Source organism: Armigeres subalbatus, chromosome 3 (genome assembly GCF_024139115.2).
Source record: "Armigeres subalbatus isolate Guangzhou_Male chromosome 3, GZ_Asu_2, whole genome shotgun sequence".
NCBI lineage: Eukaryota > Metazoa > Arthropoda > Insecta > Diptera > Culicidae > Armigeres > Armigeres subalbatus.
In genome coordinates, this window is record NC_085141.1 from 338,427,142 (window position 1) to 338,443,968 (window position 16,827).

The following is a 16,827-nucleotide window of genomic DNA, read 5'->3' on the forward strand; positions in this document are numbered from 1 at the left end:
CCGTATGGATTTTTCTTCTTTGACATTTAGCTCCCCTATCCTCGCCAGCAAAAGATGTTCTGGACAGCGACGACAGCGACAATCTTTATCTAGTAACTAAAACATCTTTTGCCCATAGTTCCTGACCACTTTGCGAGACGGTCTCAAATTTGATTCTGCAGAATGACCCCCCTATGTTTTCCCAAAGGACGTATTCTACGTCAAAAAAATATAATAACCGGCCTACTGCGCATCTAACAGCATTCAGTTGAGACGCTAGCGGTACGCATGGCAATACGCCTTCCATAACACGACACCAACCTATGATTGGTTGATATGTTGTGGTTCGGCATTTTAAAGAGGATTGGAGGATTGGTACAAAACGGCTTTTTAAAATAAACTAGCAGACCCAACGAACTTCGTTTCGACGAAAATTGATTTATTCTATGATTAGTTCTCGAGTTATGAAGAAATTGGTGTTTCATTTGTATGGGAGCCCCCTTTTCCAAAGGTGGGAGGGATCTTGAACCATCCTAAGAACCTCCCCAGACCCCAGAAACCCCTGCATACAAATTTTCACGCCAATCGGTTCAGTAGTTTCCGAGTCCATAAGGGTCAGACAGACAGAAATTCATTTTTATGTATATAGAAGAAGATATTGAATTCATTTCTCTTTAGCGGCGACAAGGAGTCGAAAAACAATTTGCAATGTAGAGCAAAGGTCAGCTCTACCCCCGTTGCGAGGACACTGAGTCTGATCCTAGTCCGGAAGATTACGCAGCGACGTCAAAAGATTGTGAGAAAATATCCACGGAAAAATCGTGACTACAACAGCGCAGGAAGTGTTAGGCACTGCACAGCGACGACGCCAACGAAATGGTTGGTTTGATGAGCAGTGCCAGCGAGTAACGGACACGAAAAATGTTTCTAGGAGTCGAATGCTAGTGGCTCTTACCCGTTTCAACGGAGAACGGTACAGTGTAGCAAGGGCAGAAGAGAAACGAATCCACCGCAGAAAAAGGCAACACGAAGAGAGTGTGATAGCTGAAGCGCAGGAGAACATGGATAGAAACGATATGCGGAGGTTTTACGCAACTGTCTATGGCGCGCGGCATAAGACTGCGCCAGTGCCCGCCATGTACAATGTAGGGCGATAGGGGAATTTACTGACAGACAAGACTATGGTGGCAGCCAGGTGGAAGGAGCACTTCGAAAATTTGTTGAACGGTGAAAATGAAGGTGTATTAAGGAGCAGGATGGACATAGTCGGCGACCGTCAAGCTGTTGAACCACCAACACTGGACGATGGATTGAAGCAGGGAGATGCACTTTCCAATTTATTGTTCAACATTGCATTCGAAGGCACTATTAGGAGATCTGGCGTGCAGAAGAACGGCATTATCATCACACGGATATGCTCTTGGACTTTGCGGACGACATTGACCTTATTGGAATCATTTGCAGAGCAGTAGTGGAGGTTTTTGTCCCACTGAAGAAGGAGAGGGCAAGGATAGGCTTAACCATTAACTCTACCAAGACAAAGTACATGGTGGCAGGGAAGACCTAGTGGTGTTGGTGCAGAAGTAGTGCTTGATGGGGATGTGTCTGAAGTTGTTGAAGAATTTGTTTACCTTGGAACGCTTGTGACATGAGACAATGACGTTTCCTGTGAAGTGAAAAGACGTATTGCTGCTGAGAATAGGGCCTTTTACGGATTACGTAACCAGCTTAGGTCCCGCAACATGCAGACGGAAACGAAATTTGCTTTATACAAAACTCTGATTCTACCAGTGGCCCATTATGGACATGAAGCATGGAAATTAAAAGAGGCGGACCGAAGAGCTTTCGGGGTTTTCGAGCGAAAAGTGCTGTGTACAATACGCAAAGGGGAAGTAGAAAATGGGGTGTGGCGGAAAAGCATGAATCATGAGCTGTATCAAGTATACACAGAAGAAAATATTGTGAATCGAATAAAATACGGCAGACTTCAGTGGGCTGGTCACTTAGTGCGAATGTCGGAAGAAAGAATAGCGAAAACAATATTCAACCGAGAACCAGATAGGGGCGAACACACTGGCTGCACGTGGTGAAATCGGACCTGAGGACCTGAACGTTCGGGGAAACTGGAGGAACATCGCCCAAGACCATGATATCCCCAGCCGCGGTATCAACCCAATTATTTCCTCCGAGTATTTGTCTTTCACTTGCGTCTCAATTCCAGGCATATGAGATGTTGTAAGATCTCCAATTTGTCCTGGAGTTTGAGTAAAATGGTCTATAGAATCAATCAAGGCTTCCATGATGTCCCCTGCCGCGATATCAGCCCAGTTTTGTCCTCCGAGTATTTGTCTTTCACTTGTGTCTCAAATCCAGGCATATGTTGTAAAATCTCCAAATTGTCCTGGAGTTTGAATCAAATGGTCTACCGATTCAACTGAGGCTTCCATGATGACCCCAGCCTCGGTACTAACCTAATTATTTCCTCCGAGTATTTGTCTTTCACTAACGTCTCAAATCTAGGCATATGAGATGTTGTAAGGTTTCCAAATGGTTCTGTAGTTTGAATCAAATGGTCTACCGAATAAACAAAGGCTTTCATGAAGTCTTTAGCCACGATATCAACGCAATTATGTTCACTAAGTGTATTTAGATTTCTTACCAAATGAATCACGACTTGCATGATGTCTGCACACCGTATTGAATGACAACGGCCAACGATGCATAAACTTCGCAGCCTCCCACGGAATGGTGGTCCGAAGCACCTTCTTTCCCCGCAAAAATATAACCTAACCAAGAAACGGACAACCAAATCGACCACGTTCTGATCGACGGTAAATTCTTCTCCGACGTCACGAACGTCCGCACTTACCGCAGTGCGAATATTGAATCCGACCACTACCTCGTTGCCGTATGCCTGCGCTCAAAACTCTCGACGGTGTACAACACGCGTCGAAGTCGGACGCCGCGGCTTAACATTGGGCGGCTACAAGACGGTAGACTAGCCCAAGAATAAGCGCAGCAGCTGGAAGTGGCACTCCCAACGGAAGAGCAGCTAGGCGCAGCGTCTCTTGAAGATGGCTGAAGAGATATTCGATCTGCCATTGGTAGCACCGCAACCGCTACACTTGGCACGATGCCCCCGGATCAGAGAAACGACTGGTATGACGGCGAATGTGAGCAGTTAGTAGAAGAGAAGAATGCATCATGGGCGAGATTGCTGCAACCAGAGTGTAAAATAATCGTAATTTTTTGGTGAAGTCGGCTCTGGACAGTCAATATTTAGTTGAATATTAGTCATTGAATATTTATGCACATTTTACAAATAGATAAATTATCTGAAATCTAAACACGTTTCAAATGAGTAAAGTGATTTATCACACAGGACTGAATCCGATTTTCATCCGCGAGGCACTTTCAACGGTAAACATCAACATAAACAATGCTAATAATGTTTTTTTCTGCACATAGTAAGCACACTCAGTAGCAGTCCAATGCATGAGTTGGTGGAGTAGTCGTCTGACTATGTCCCTCTATGTTTTGAATATTCATGCGATGTTTGTCAAAAATCGGACCGAAGTTGCTTCATGAAGATGAATATTTTATGCTCTGGCTGCAACACCGCACGAGGGCGAACGAGGCACGATATAAACAGGCGCGGAACATACAAAACTCGATTTTACGGAGGAAAAAGCGCCAGCAGGAAGAACGAAACCGTGAAGAGACGGAGCAACTGTACCGCGCTAATAACACACGATCGCTCTATGAGAAGTTAAACCGTTCACGTAAGGGCCACGTACCACAGCATGATATGTGTAAGGATATAAACGGGAACCTTCTTACGAACGAGCGTGAGGTGATCCAAAGGTGGCGGCAGCACTACGAAGAGCACCTGAATGACGATGTGGCAGACGAAGATGACGGTATGGTGATGCACCTGGGATAACGCGCGCAGGAAATAATTTTACCAGCTCCGGATCTCCAGGAAATCCAGGAGGAGATTGGTCAGCTGAAGAACAACAAAGCCCCTGGGGTTGACCAACTACCAGGAGAGCTATTTAAACACGGTGGTGAGGCACTGGCTAGAGCGCTGCACTGGGTCATTACCAAGATTTGGGACGAGGAAGTTTTGACGCAGGAGTGGATGGAAGGTATCGTGTGTCCCATCTACAAAAAGGGCGATAAGCTGGATTATAGCTACTACCGCGCAATCACATTGCTGAATGCCGCCTATAAGGTACTCTCCCAAATTTTATGCCGTCGACTAGCACCAATTGCAAGGGAGCTCGTGGGGCAGTACCAGGCGGGTTTTATGGGCGAACGCTCCACCACAAACCAGGTGTTCGCCATTCGACAAGTACTGCAGAAATGCAGCGAATACAACTTTCTCACACATCATCTATTCATCGACTTCAAAGCCGCATATGATACAATCGATCGGGACCAGCTATGGTAGCTAATGTACGAACACGGATTTCCGGACAAACTGACACGGTTGATATATCGGCCTTAGCCTGAATAAATAAATAATAATGATGTCCTTAGCAACTGTATACTACTCTGATTTTTCCGTTGGCTTTATACGGCCATGAAACATGGACGTTAAAGGAGGCTGATCGGAGAGCTTCCGGAGTGTTTGAGCGTAAGGTTCTGCGGACAATACTCGGCAGAAAACAGGAGAACGGTATCTGGCGGCGTCGCATGAATCACGAGTTGTACAAATTTTGTTCGCGAAAATGGCATGTTCCAAATCCTTCAAACTGCCATATGTCTCAGCAAAAGTATGCACTGAATCGCGTCCTCCAATCCCGTGCATATGTTTTGTACATGAAGATGCAAGATGTGATATTCGGAGGACATAATTGGTTTGATACCGCGGCTGGGGACATGATGGTAGCCTTAGTTTATTAGGTAGACCATTTGATTCAAGCTCCAACACAATTTGGAGATCTTACAACATCTCAATTGCCTGGATTTGAGACGCAAGTGAAAGATAAATACTCGGAGGATATAACCTGGTTCATACCGCAACTGGGGACATCATGGAAGCCTTGGTTGATTCGGTAGACCATTTGATTCAAATTCCAGGACAGTTCGGAGATCCTAGAACATCATAATTTATCATCACACATGTTTCGTGTACCGTCATTGGGGGTGACAATGGGTCTGGGGGGTGAGAATGGGTCATCGCTCTCACCAGCAGCCTGGAGGTCGTAGAGCAAAATCGTTCAAAAAGGTCTATTATATTTTAGCCTTCTTGCCCTCAGACACATTCAATCCATTCTACAAGCATTCTAAGTATGTAGTTGAAACAGTGACCCATTCTCACCCTTATTTGACCCATTGTCACCCCCTACGACGGTATAGTTTACATTTATTTTAACAACCCTAGCAGCACAATTCACGTTTATTTGGTTGAAATAACTCATATATGACCAAATTTAGTCGTATATGAGTAAAATAGACTGGTTTACAACATGTGTGTTGCTCGGGAAGTTCACAGAAGACAACATGCTTGAAAACATTTTCTGAAGCATCATACATCCTGTTGTATAAAGTGGTTCCATCAGGCACCGAATTATCATCGTGTGCATAGTAGGGATGCTCAAAACGTGTTCTGGTGATGTCTTTTATGTACTATTCCAATATTTCCATCATCACTATATGAATAGATATCATTTTTGGTAATGAAATATGAGAATATCTCCAAAACAGCATTTTTCTAAATCCGTTGCTTTACTCCCACAGCTCTAGTGAAAAATTGAACACCCCTAGATACAATATTTTGTAATGTCCAGAAACTAGAAGAGATGGCTAACAGGTTGGTGAAAAAAACTGAGAAAATCGGTTTAAAAACCACTGAGATATAGCCATTAGAAAATTTAGTTACAACGACTTTCTGCACGAATGTCTCCGCGTAAGTTTTTTTTAACGAATAAATCCTAGTGTTAATCGAGATCCTCACATCTGAGTACTCAGTCCGTCAATGTTTGCTGGAAAAATATTTGTTTATTACAGCGCTCAAAAGAGCTGCCGTAAACATACGTCAATTTAGTCGATATTTCAGCTTAAGAACTTTAACGCTACGGCTATGGCGAAGAATGAAATGTCCTTACAAGTACATATTTTATTTGCAAATTCATTCACGAGAATAAAATAATTTGTTCAAATATTCATTATCGGGTAATATGCAATATGAACAGAAAAACAAATCTTGCAAATATACTGCGGCCTGCTTCAACAGCTCAAAACTTCTGTGCGGCCCCTGATAGTAAGCATTAAGCATGCGGGGGAACACTAATCTAAAGCTCCTTGTTTGGGCCAACATTTATGTCATTATTTCGCCTCTTGCTCGAGATGCAGTTTTCGCACATGTCAGTGAAAGCTAAATTGCAACGGACATTACCACAAATGATCCTTGAAACGTATCGGATTCCATTTCTCGTGTTGACCGGCCCAATATCCCGTCGCATCGATTCTTGGCACTGAACAAATTACCGTCCCTAAATCGTATTTATCGATTCCAGTCCCGAACAGTGGACGCAGACAACAACAAATAGGGACATCTATTGCAACGAGTCCCCAAACGGAAAGCGCTGACCAGTTGCTACGAATCCGATAAGCCGTTTCGGTGGGAAATCGTGCGAATCTGCTCCCAACTAGACAAATCGTTTTCTCACGATAGTTCCGCTTTAGATTGAATCGTTTCTGCTTTCTAAGACGACCGGCGGGCACGGCCCCAGCCCCAGCAGTTTGCCTTTGCCATGGCGAGAAGAAGTTATTGCCGATGTCGTTCATTGGGTTGATCCTCAGTGCGGATAGCGGAACGACCCCCGATATGTTTATTGGCGCAATCTGGGTCCGCCGCCGTTGCTGTTGCCGTGTAGTCAGTGGCAGCAGTCCCACCACGTGGAGGTGCAAAAGATGAGCTCCGTTGCAAGTCGGTCCACATAAAAAGAAATCGGTGCAACATGAGCAAATTGTTTCCCGCTTCGCCGTCATCGTCGTCGGCTCGGTGTACGTTTCACATAATTAGGTTGCTGATGATCTCACCGCGCAGTCGGGAGTGCAGTTGAAGATGTGATTCTTCAGTGCGGCGGAGGCAAGTACGGTCACATCGCATCTTTATCTCGAAGAAGACCGTTGCCGTTCGTTGCGGCAGGGGCATTTTTATGCGTAGCAAACCCAAATGAGGAATAGCATTGCACAATAGCAGCTTGTGTTTTGTTCCGGGCCTTGTGGATCTTCTCGCCTTATGATGAGGCTCAATTTTATGGAGAAAAGCTGCAAGCGTTATGAGCTCCAGGCTATGCAATGCATATTTGAAAATTTTAGTTAAAAAATTGTCCAAAGAATTGCGAAATTGTAAGTTGAGCAAAAGAATACTGATGAAATCATTTAAGCTCTTTTGGTGGAATGTCTTCACCTGTCATAAGACGAGTTTAGTATTTTTCCATTCAATTCCACCACGTTTTGTAATCTTTACAGACACGATTAACTGTAAGGCCGTCTGCAGTATCTCTTACTTGACTCGACTAGTCGAAAATAAGAAAAGTAATAAAATTCTAGAAAGAAAATTCCCAATCTTTTTTTCAAGTAAAATTGAGGAGCTAAGTTTTATTGCTTTTTATATTGTGTTAAAGTAATTTTTCATATTTGTTTATTGCTCCTAATTGATGAGAAAATTATTTAGAGATTTTAATAAAATGTCTTCACTTGCAATAGGACGAGTTCGTATTATCACAATTAAATTATGTCGAGTCATTATTGATTTTATGTGGAAAATTTTTGAATGAAAATAATCTTTATTTTGTGAAAATTTTTGTTATTGTTTATTGCTAATATTATTTTATTTATGAAATTTCTTTTTTGCCTTTCTCTTACACAACTGGTTTGGGCATTAGAGGATTAATCCTCCTGAACCATTGGAACTTCGTCCTAATGGAAAATTATGGGCTGTCACGAAGCCACTTAGTAGAAAATTTAAAAAAATTAATTAAGTATCTATCGGGATGATTCTTGATGGAAATCCTGGATAGAAGTGACCAAACAGAAGAGAATAGGTAAGCCAAATTCATACATAGGGGGAATGATTAGGTTGTTGGCAACGTTCGGGTGAAGGCACTATTACGTATCTTATGACAGATGACAGATGCTGTCTTGCTGACAAATGTCATTTGTTTGCTATATAGTAACTAGACCTGTGCGCCGATTGAAATTTTATCGGCGGCGGCGTCACGCCGTTGATTATCGGCGACGGTGTAGGTCGGCGTGAATTAATTTCATGTGAAAATTTTTTTCAGAAATTTTTTCCACGTGTTCTTGAAGAAATTTCTCCATGAATTTCTTCTCCAAGAATTTCTTCGGAGATTTCCCCAAGAACTTCTCCGAAAGTTCCTCCAGAAATTCCTCTGGAAGTTTCTCCTTAAAATCCTCCAGAGGTTTCTCCAGAAGCTCCACCAGGAATATGCCCCGGAAATTCCGCCAAGAATTACTCCGAAAGTCCCTCTTGTAATTCTCCCTAAGTTCCTCCTGCAATTTTTCCAAAAGTTTCTCCTGGAATTCCTCCGGAAGTTTCTCTTGGAATTCCTCCAGAAGTACCTCCAGGATTTCCTCCGGAAGTTTCTACGGAAAATCCTCCTAAAGTTCCTACGGAAATCCCTTCGGAAGTTCCAATGAGAATTCCTTCGGAAGTTCCAATGGGAATTCCTCCGGAAGTTTCTACGGGAATTCTTCCGGAAGTTCCAACGGGAATTCCTCCTGAAATTCCTACGGGAATTCCTCCGGAAGTTCCTACGGAAATTCCTTCGGAAGTTCCAATGAGAATTCCTTCGGAAGTTCCAATGAGAATTCCCTCGGAAGTTCCTATGGGAATTTCTCCGGAAGTTCCTACGGGAATTCTTCCGGAAGTTCCTACGGGAATTTCTCTGGAAGTTCCTAAGGGAATTCCTCCGGAAGTTCCTACGGGAATTCTTCCGGAAGTTCTTACGGGAATTCCTTCGGAAGATTCTTCTGCGATTCCTCCGAAGTTACTTCTGGAATTCCTCCGGAAGTTCTTCCAGGAATTCCTCCGGAAGTTCCTCCAGGAATTCCTCCGGAAGTTCCTCCAGGAATTCCTCCGGAAGTTCCTCCAGGAATTCCTCCGGAAGTTCCTCCAGGAATTCCTCCGGAATTTCCTCCAGGAATTCCTCCGGAAGTTCCTCCAGGAATTCCTCCGGAAGTTCCTCCAGGAATTCCTCCGGAAGTTCCTCTAGGAATTCCTCCGGAAGTTCCTCCTGGAATTCCTCCGGAAGTTCCTCCAGGAATTCCTCCGGAAGTTCCTCCAGGAATTCCTCCGGAAGTTCCTCCAGGAATTCCTCCGGAAGTTCCTCCAGGAATTCCTCCGGAAGTTCCTCCAGGAATTCCTCCGGAAGTTCCTCCAGGAATTCCTCCGGAAGTTCCTCCAGGAATTCCTCCGGAAGTTCCTCCAGGAATTCCTCCGGAAGTTCCTCCAGGAATTCCTCCGGAAGTTCCTCCAGGAATTCCTCCGGAAGTTCCTCCAGGAATTCCTCCGGAAGTTCCTCCAGGAATTCTTCCGGAAGTTCCTCCAGGAATTCCTCCGGAAGTTCCTCCAGGAGTTCCTCTGGAAAATCCTCCAGGAATTCCTCCGGAAGTTCCTCCAGGAATTCCTCCGGAAGTTCCTCCAGAAATTCCTCCGGAAGTTCCTCCAGGAAGTCCTCCGGAAGTTCCTCCAGGAAGTCCTCCGGAAGTTCCTCCAGGAAGTCCTCCGGAAGTTCCTCCAGGAAGTCCTCCGGAAGTTCCAAAAATTCCTCCGCAAGTTACTCCAGGAGTTCCTCCGGAAGTTACAAAAATTCCTCCGCAAGTTCCTTCAGGAGTTCCTCCTGAAATTCCAAAAATTCCTCCGCAAGTTCCTCCAGGAATTTCTCTGGGAGTTCCTCCAAGAACTCCTCCGGAAGTTCCGCCAAGAATTCCTCTGGAAGTTTCAAAAACTCCTCCGGAAGTTCCTCTAAGAATTCCTCCGGAAGTTCCTCCATGAATTCCTCCGGAAGTTCCTCCAGGAATTCCTCCAGAAGTTGCTCTCGGAATTCCTCCGGAAGTTTCCCCAGAAATTCCTCCGGAAGTTCCTCCAGGAATTCCTCCGGAAGTTCCTCCAGACATTCCTCCGGAAGTTCCTCCAGACATTCCTCCGGAAGTTACTCTAGGAATTCCAGGAATTTAATGTCAGTAAGAAGAAGAATAAGTTTTATCATTTTTCTAAATTTTTTTAGCGTACCTAGCTTTTGTGTACACACAATTTTGACCTAAGCATTGACCGATTCACGCGCAACAAGATGCAGTCGACGAGGAAATCAGGTCCATTACTTGCTATTGAAAATTAAAACAATCGGAAGAATCATTGTTTTTTTCCTTAGGGTCCCGAAGCGGTGGTTCGACCGGTTTTTTTTTTTTCATTTTTCGTACAGACAACTATACTAAGTTACGCCATGTTCGGTAATGTATAAAATTATTTGTAATTCTAACCAGCATAATCATCACACGTTCCCGCTTTTCCGAACAGATCCAACAAGTCAACCAACTAACCGATGATTACGACCGCTCACTTGCTCGCTTAGAAAAGAAGTAAGAACGAACAAAGCTTCGAGTGGAAAAAATCACCAAATGGAAACGCAATCCACCCGGAAAAGGGAAGACCACGCCAACATGATGATAATAATGCGCAAAGTAAATGATATTTCATTGCGGCACACAGCAGAGTTGGCTTTTCTCACTCCGATTTTTTTTTTTTGCTTCTCTGTTTATCATTGGCTTGGCTTGGGCTGGGACCAACAACGACAACGGGAATAATCCAAGATGAGGCGGAGAAAATACGAAACCTTCTCGCAGATCATCAAGCATCATCATCGCCATCTCCGGCCGACCAGTCAGTCGATCTGCAATCCTCATTGCGCACAAACTTTCGTATTCGTCCGAACATAGGCGATATCAGGCGTTTCGATTGGCCAAGATAGTTCGATAACTATACTGTACACTATGAATCTGATATCAGTTTTCCATTTTGTCGAGTTGCAGAAATAAAAACTGAGTGTGTAAGATTACTGTTTGGGGAATTGTGGGTAAAACCGCCACCACTTCAAATCTCTGATTTCAAGTGATTTTCGGACGGAATTTCGACAAACTTTGAATAATCGTTTGTTTTTTTGTGTTTCTAGTCATTTTGTAACTGGCGGAGACGTGTAAGAGTCGTGTAAGATCACAACTGAGGAGATGAGTTATGTAAAATTTTGGCATCGGTGTATAAGCTATTACGACAATAATTTGTTGAATTTCAGTATTTAACCCATCTCTGATCCATAATTGAATATTATTTTGTGTGTGATGTGGAAAAATAGTTAACTTTTCTAATAATGAACATCTACATGTATCTCACCATTATTATATTATCTGTTGGGGTAAATTCGACACCTGCCATCGAATCACGAAATACCTCTGTTTTAATAGACTCATCATTCGCATAATATAATTCAAGAATTGGGAAATGAGGCGCCGGGGAATATAACTTAATCATAGACTGATTACATACTATATCATCATTGGGCGTAACAATAAGTCTAGGGGGTAATATTGAGTCATCGAGGAAAACCTGCAGGTCGGATAACAATAGCGCTCAAAGAAGAATCGTATTTTTAGGCTTATTTTGCTCTTAGATATGTATATTCAATCCGTTCTCTAATATTGTTCTTTCGTGATCCATTTTCACCCCTGTAAAAATGTAGCTTGTCATACGGAACTAGTCATTTTCATTTCTGGTCATAACTGCACCATACGCATTCATTTTAAATCGCCGTTATAAACAACTTTTTAATATAAGTGAAATTTAAATGTAGGTCAATATTTACAGTAGCTACCCGGATAAAAATTTACAGTAACTTATATGACATAACCCATTGAAATACAATAGATTGTGTTGTAAACAATACAAAATATTGCACGCTTATTGTAAAATGTTCACGGTTGGAAAAGATCTTTATTGTACTTACATTAAAATAACACTATATTTAAATGTTACCAATGCATTCTATTATATTTTTATTGTTCGCTTATGTTTAGTATTGCTCATCCAAAAACTAAACAAATCATAAAAGTATTCGGTTTGCATGATCTGGAAATTCGTCTAATGTAATTGAATTAATATAATTTTGGAAAATTTCGTGTATTTATTATATTGATGAAATAACAATTGAAAACAATAAAATTACAATAGCTTTGCTTATTAAATGAATAAAAATGTTATACCAATTCTCAAGTAATATATTTTCATATTGCAGGTCTAGAAATGTTATACAATAAAAATTTGAATTAATAAAAATGAAAGGTAACAAAAACTTTTGCTAATCATTTTACTCGGAGAATGGCTGGATTCATTTGAGCGTGTACAGTTTTGTTTATAGTTTATAGTGAAGAGATAAAAATAATGAAACTGTGTGGTGCAGAAAGTGTCTTTTTAATTACAGTTTCTGGTGCTGGGCAACGGTAGATCACTATGGCTTCAGTACCGTGGTAAGTATCTAAAGTGTTAGAGCGCGTTAGAGCATCATGAGCACGAGTATTTTGATCACACTCGCCGTGCTGTCATTTTAGATTAGTCAAAATGCGAAAGCATCGGTTACTATTTTCGGTTATCATTTTGGTGGCTGCATTCCGTACCGGTGACGTTTGACATTTGATAGTTCATCAAATAGCAGCGGTGTTATCGCGCTGCCAAATTTGGTCACCTAGCGCGTTTAGTAGCGACCGGTAAAGTATCAAGTAATGATACTGGGCTGGCAAACGACTTATACTCACCACCGGTAATCGTAATCTTACACTACTAAAAATCCACACATATTTATTGGCAAAAATCCATAGATTTAACTTATGATGTATATCAGCGCACACATAACCATTCTCCACGCTAACTACTAATAAAATATATATCGAAATAAACTTTATGTGTGGTCTCAAATTAGCAATTATATAATTTATGTGTGGTTGTATATCGAATATATTAGGGTGGAGCTATTGCAAAAATTTATAACGGCGACACATATATCTTATATAGATATTTTTGGCAGTGTATACAACAAAAATTCAATGTTTAATGGACGCAGTGGTTCATCCCGAACAAAAAATAATTTAAAAAATTATCGTCATAATACCTTATGACATACTTGGTAACATGTATCCTTGTTCCTTTACAGAAATGAAGCTTATGATGAAATACTGATGCTTGGCTAATCTCACCAACGGAACCATAAGAACTGATGCAGGTATTTTTTTCTTTTCTTCTCAACGTACTTTTTCTAATAAAACTAACATTCTTTTATAATTTACATTTTCACAGGTTTATAACTACATATATTGTCTATCCGGAACAAAGTTAGTACGCTTTTTATACCGAACTTGAATTTTTCTCCAGATACAGGCAACTTACCCAACTTCGAAAGTAGTGCGCTGGATTCGCCTAAAGATGCGCTAAACAACGCATCAATTAGTTTGACAGATAAAACTTTGGAAGTTCGGAAGTCCCTACAGCAAAGCGAGGTAAAATGAATGAAAATTAAGTTTAAACTGATTTAAAATTTAATTGAAAATAAAATAATTTGTAAAACAAATAATTGTATTGTATTTTTATTGTAATGTTGGAGTATAATGTATTCTAAATCCTGTTGTATTTCTATTGTAGAACAATAGAAACAGTAATTGAAAACATTTAAAACACAATGTTTTCTATTATTTTCTCGCTCGAAATCATCCCATTGAAGAACCGTAAAATCAATTGTTTTGCTCAAAATTTTGTATGGAAAATTTTCGACTTTTTTATTGTAAAGATACATAACAACCCCCCTTTTTTATTGTAAAAGTCCCATTTACCATTCATTTTATCGTGGAAAACCATTATTTCTCATGCGATTTTATTGTCAAAATTCCATTATATTCAATGGTAAAAATTATGTTTTAAATGGTGTTGTAACAATAGAATTTATGATATTTTAATGATATTTTTTATCCGGGTAGTAGATTTGTTACTAACATTCTTATACTCTATATATTTTTCAACCGACCCACTAAAGAAACTAAATAAAATATGATATGTGGTGATGATTTTAAATATATAAAATTTTGTTCAACCATCGTTTATGAGTGACCCCTAAACATGAATTTCATACAAAAATATCAAAATAAATGTCGATAAACATTTTCAATTATGTTGTAACATCATCTAGAATTGTTCTGATGTTCGATTCCATAAAGACTTGATGTGTCGGTTTTACCCTCACGTGGTGTCGATCTTACCCGCACCCCAGCTGGTTGGACTGTTCGCGTTTTCATAATAAATCAAATTCTATCAAGAAATATTGTCCTGAGACCTCATGGACTAATGCATGAAGAGCCAAAGTATGCTTGTATGATATTTCTAGACCGGAAAATTGCTTCATAGATTGGGGAACTTTGAAGTTGCTTAAGGTGTCGGTTTTACCCACTTTTCCCATACTAGTGTGCTAATATTTGCGTGACCGTTGGTCGGTTTTCGCGGTAATAAAGTGTCAAACTGATGATGTTGTTTTTTTTTTATTTTGGAATTTCAATCGCAATCCAAACCATTTGAGATTCGGGACGTGCCAAGATCATTTTTTCCGTCTGGTTCGTCGAGCCAACTTCATGTCTGGCCAACTGGCCAGAACTTCATGTCTCCAAGGTAAGGAAGTTGCCTAACCGACCGATAAACAGAATACGGTGGCCAAATCCAGTACCAGGAATCTTCACCACGAGCCGTTGGTGCAGCCAAAATGCATTATAATGGACGACGAGACGCACATTAAAGCGAATATTGAACAAATCTCCGGCACGTCATGCGAAACCAATGATGGTGCCAACGATATTGTGTTTGTGTCGAAGGAGGCAAATTCCGCCAAACTAGTCAGAACTTCGTCAAATAGAATAATCCGGCTGCTGAAAGCAGGGTAGGTTGTTTTTTAAACGACAAGGATTTGAAATAAGATAAAAGTGTGTAAGAAAGATGGCACGAGTGTTGCACAGGATTTGATGGACCATAGAGTGAGAGTCAATTGTACGGGTATTTAGAGGAGGCAAAAAAACATAACTAATATGCGTTTATTTTTTCGCTGAGAGTTTCCAATTTTGTCTGTTGCATTTTGTTTTCGAGTAAATTTTCATTGCAAACATCAATACCGCATTAACAAATCGTCCTCCCAAGGCATTTTGGAGACCCTACTGGCTATGCCTATGCGACAGACCTATGCACGAATGCAGGTGAAGCCCATTCCGAAGGGGGCAGAACACCGTCGCGTACAACCACTTGTTGGGATCATTTTTTATGATCATTATTATTTTTATACGTGAAATCATAAAATTATAAATATGAGAAGCAAACAACCGTACGCTGCAACGTGATTCTCCGCAGCCGGCCGCGGCGGGGTTGTGCACAGTTCGAGCCACCACACTGACTGATCCCGTATCGCACGTCGCTCAGCGTCGTCGTAGTCGTTGTCGGTTGCACACATAGAGCACGTTGCTGGATGATGCCAACGATTCGCGGAATGTGCAAACTTCAAAAGTGTAATTGTTTCCCTTTCGTTACGTTTGGCGGTTTTTGTCGTGGTCGTCGTCTTCGTCATTATCGTTGCCGCCGCGCAATTAACCAATTAAAAGATCCGTAGAGGAATTATTCTCTGACTTCGTGGGTGAAGCAGTCGATTGAAAAATGGGAACAGGGTCCAATGCATATAACAACGAACCGTATCCAGACGTACTTATTTTCAAACACATTGAATAAATATCACCCAACCTTCAAAACACCTAAATAAAGCTGTTTCGGATCAACTGAGCAACTTAATAATCATTATCGAAATGAATGTCACAATCATTGAGAGGCTAATGAAGCGAAGGGTATTTTTTGTGATTGCTTTTTAGGTTTATTATTTTCTGCTGATTTTTTGGTAGAGACATCGGTTGCAGATGTTCGCCACATGAGCTGTTATTGTCTTATTTATAGCATAAACATTGTTTAAATACGATATCAGGAGTATTTGATTCTCTAACTAGATAAAAATGGGTGATTGATTCCACCATGTTATAATGTCTACAGAATACAGATACGTATTTCGACCCAAACTGTAAGGCCGTCTTCAGTGTCTCGTACTTGACTCGACGTGAATTAAATGGGATAATAATGAACTCGTCTTATGACAGATGAAGATTTTTTTTTATTTTGCTCAAAAAGAGATAACAAATTTTTTTTGGAATTAATTGAATTTATCTAGATCTAAAATGAATTGCTGTCTGTCTGACCCTTCAAGACATGGAAACTTCTTAACCGATCGGAGTAAACATTTGTATTCAGGGTTTTTTGGGGCCGAGGAAGGCTCTTATGATGGTTCGAGGTTCCAGGCTTTAAGCTTTAACTTTCATTTTGTTTGTGATCCTGATTACTAACAGAACATCCATGCTGACCGCATTTCTCCTTCCGGTCGATGCCCAGAGTTTCGTAGTAACGTTTAACGTCACACGACCCACCGTCGACTGGATGATTCTGAGTTGTTCCCCGATGTTCCAATTAGAGAGTTGAGAATTTCCCACGTGCTTGCGCAAAATCAATTTGCAACGTTGCTTTTCGGGTGACGCCATTTTTTCAATTTTCCTGAAACTGACAGTGATAAAAATACAGTGTAATAATACACTCTAAACTACTCAACCAACATTTTTAAAAGGTTTAGAATAGGATGCCATAACCCATACCTTACCCATGCTATCATTTACATTGTGACGAAAAAAATATTTAGATATAAGGCA

The 16,827-nt window shown here is 41.1% G+C and overlaps 1 protein-coding gene and 1 long non-coding RNA gene across 3 annotated transcripts in view; one reads left to right on the forward strand and one right to left on the reverse strand.

Annotated features, from left to right (window-relative positions):
* LOC134225819 (protein N-terminal asparagine amidohydrolase) overlaps positions 1-16,827 on the reverse strand; it is a 199,227-nt gene that overhangs the window by 99,680 nt on the left and 82,720 nt on the right. The gene's annotated exons all lie outside the window — the stretch shown is intronic.
* On the forward strand, positions 12,450-13,558 carry LOC134223177 (uncharacterized). Its single transcript, XR_009982469.1, has 3 exons — positions 12,450-12,534; positions 13,215-13,283; positions 13,358-13,558. It is a non-coding gene; the product is annotated as an uncharacterized LOC134223177 (long non-coding RNA).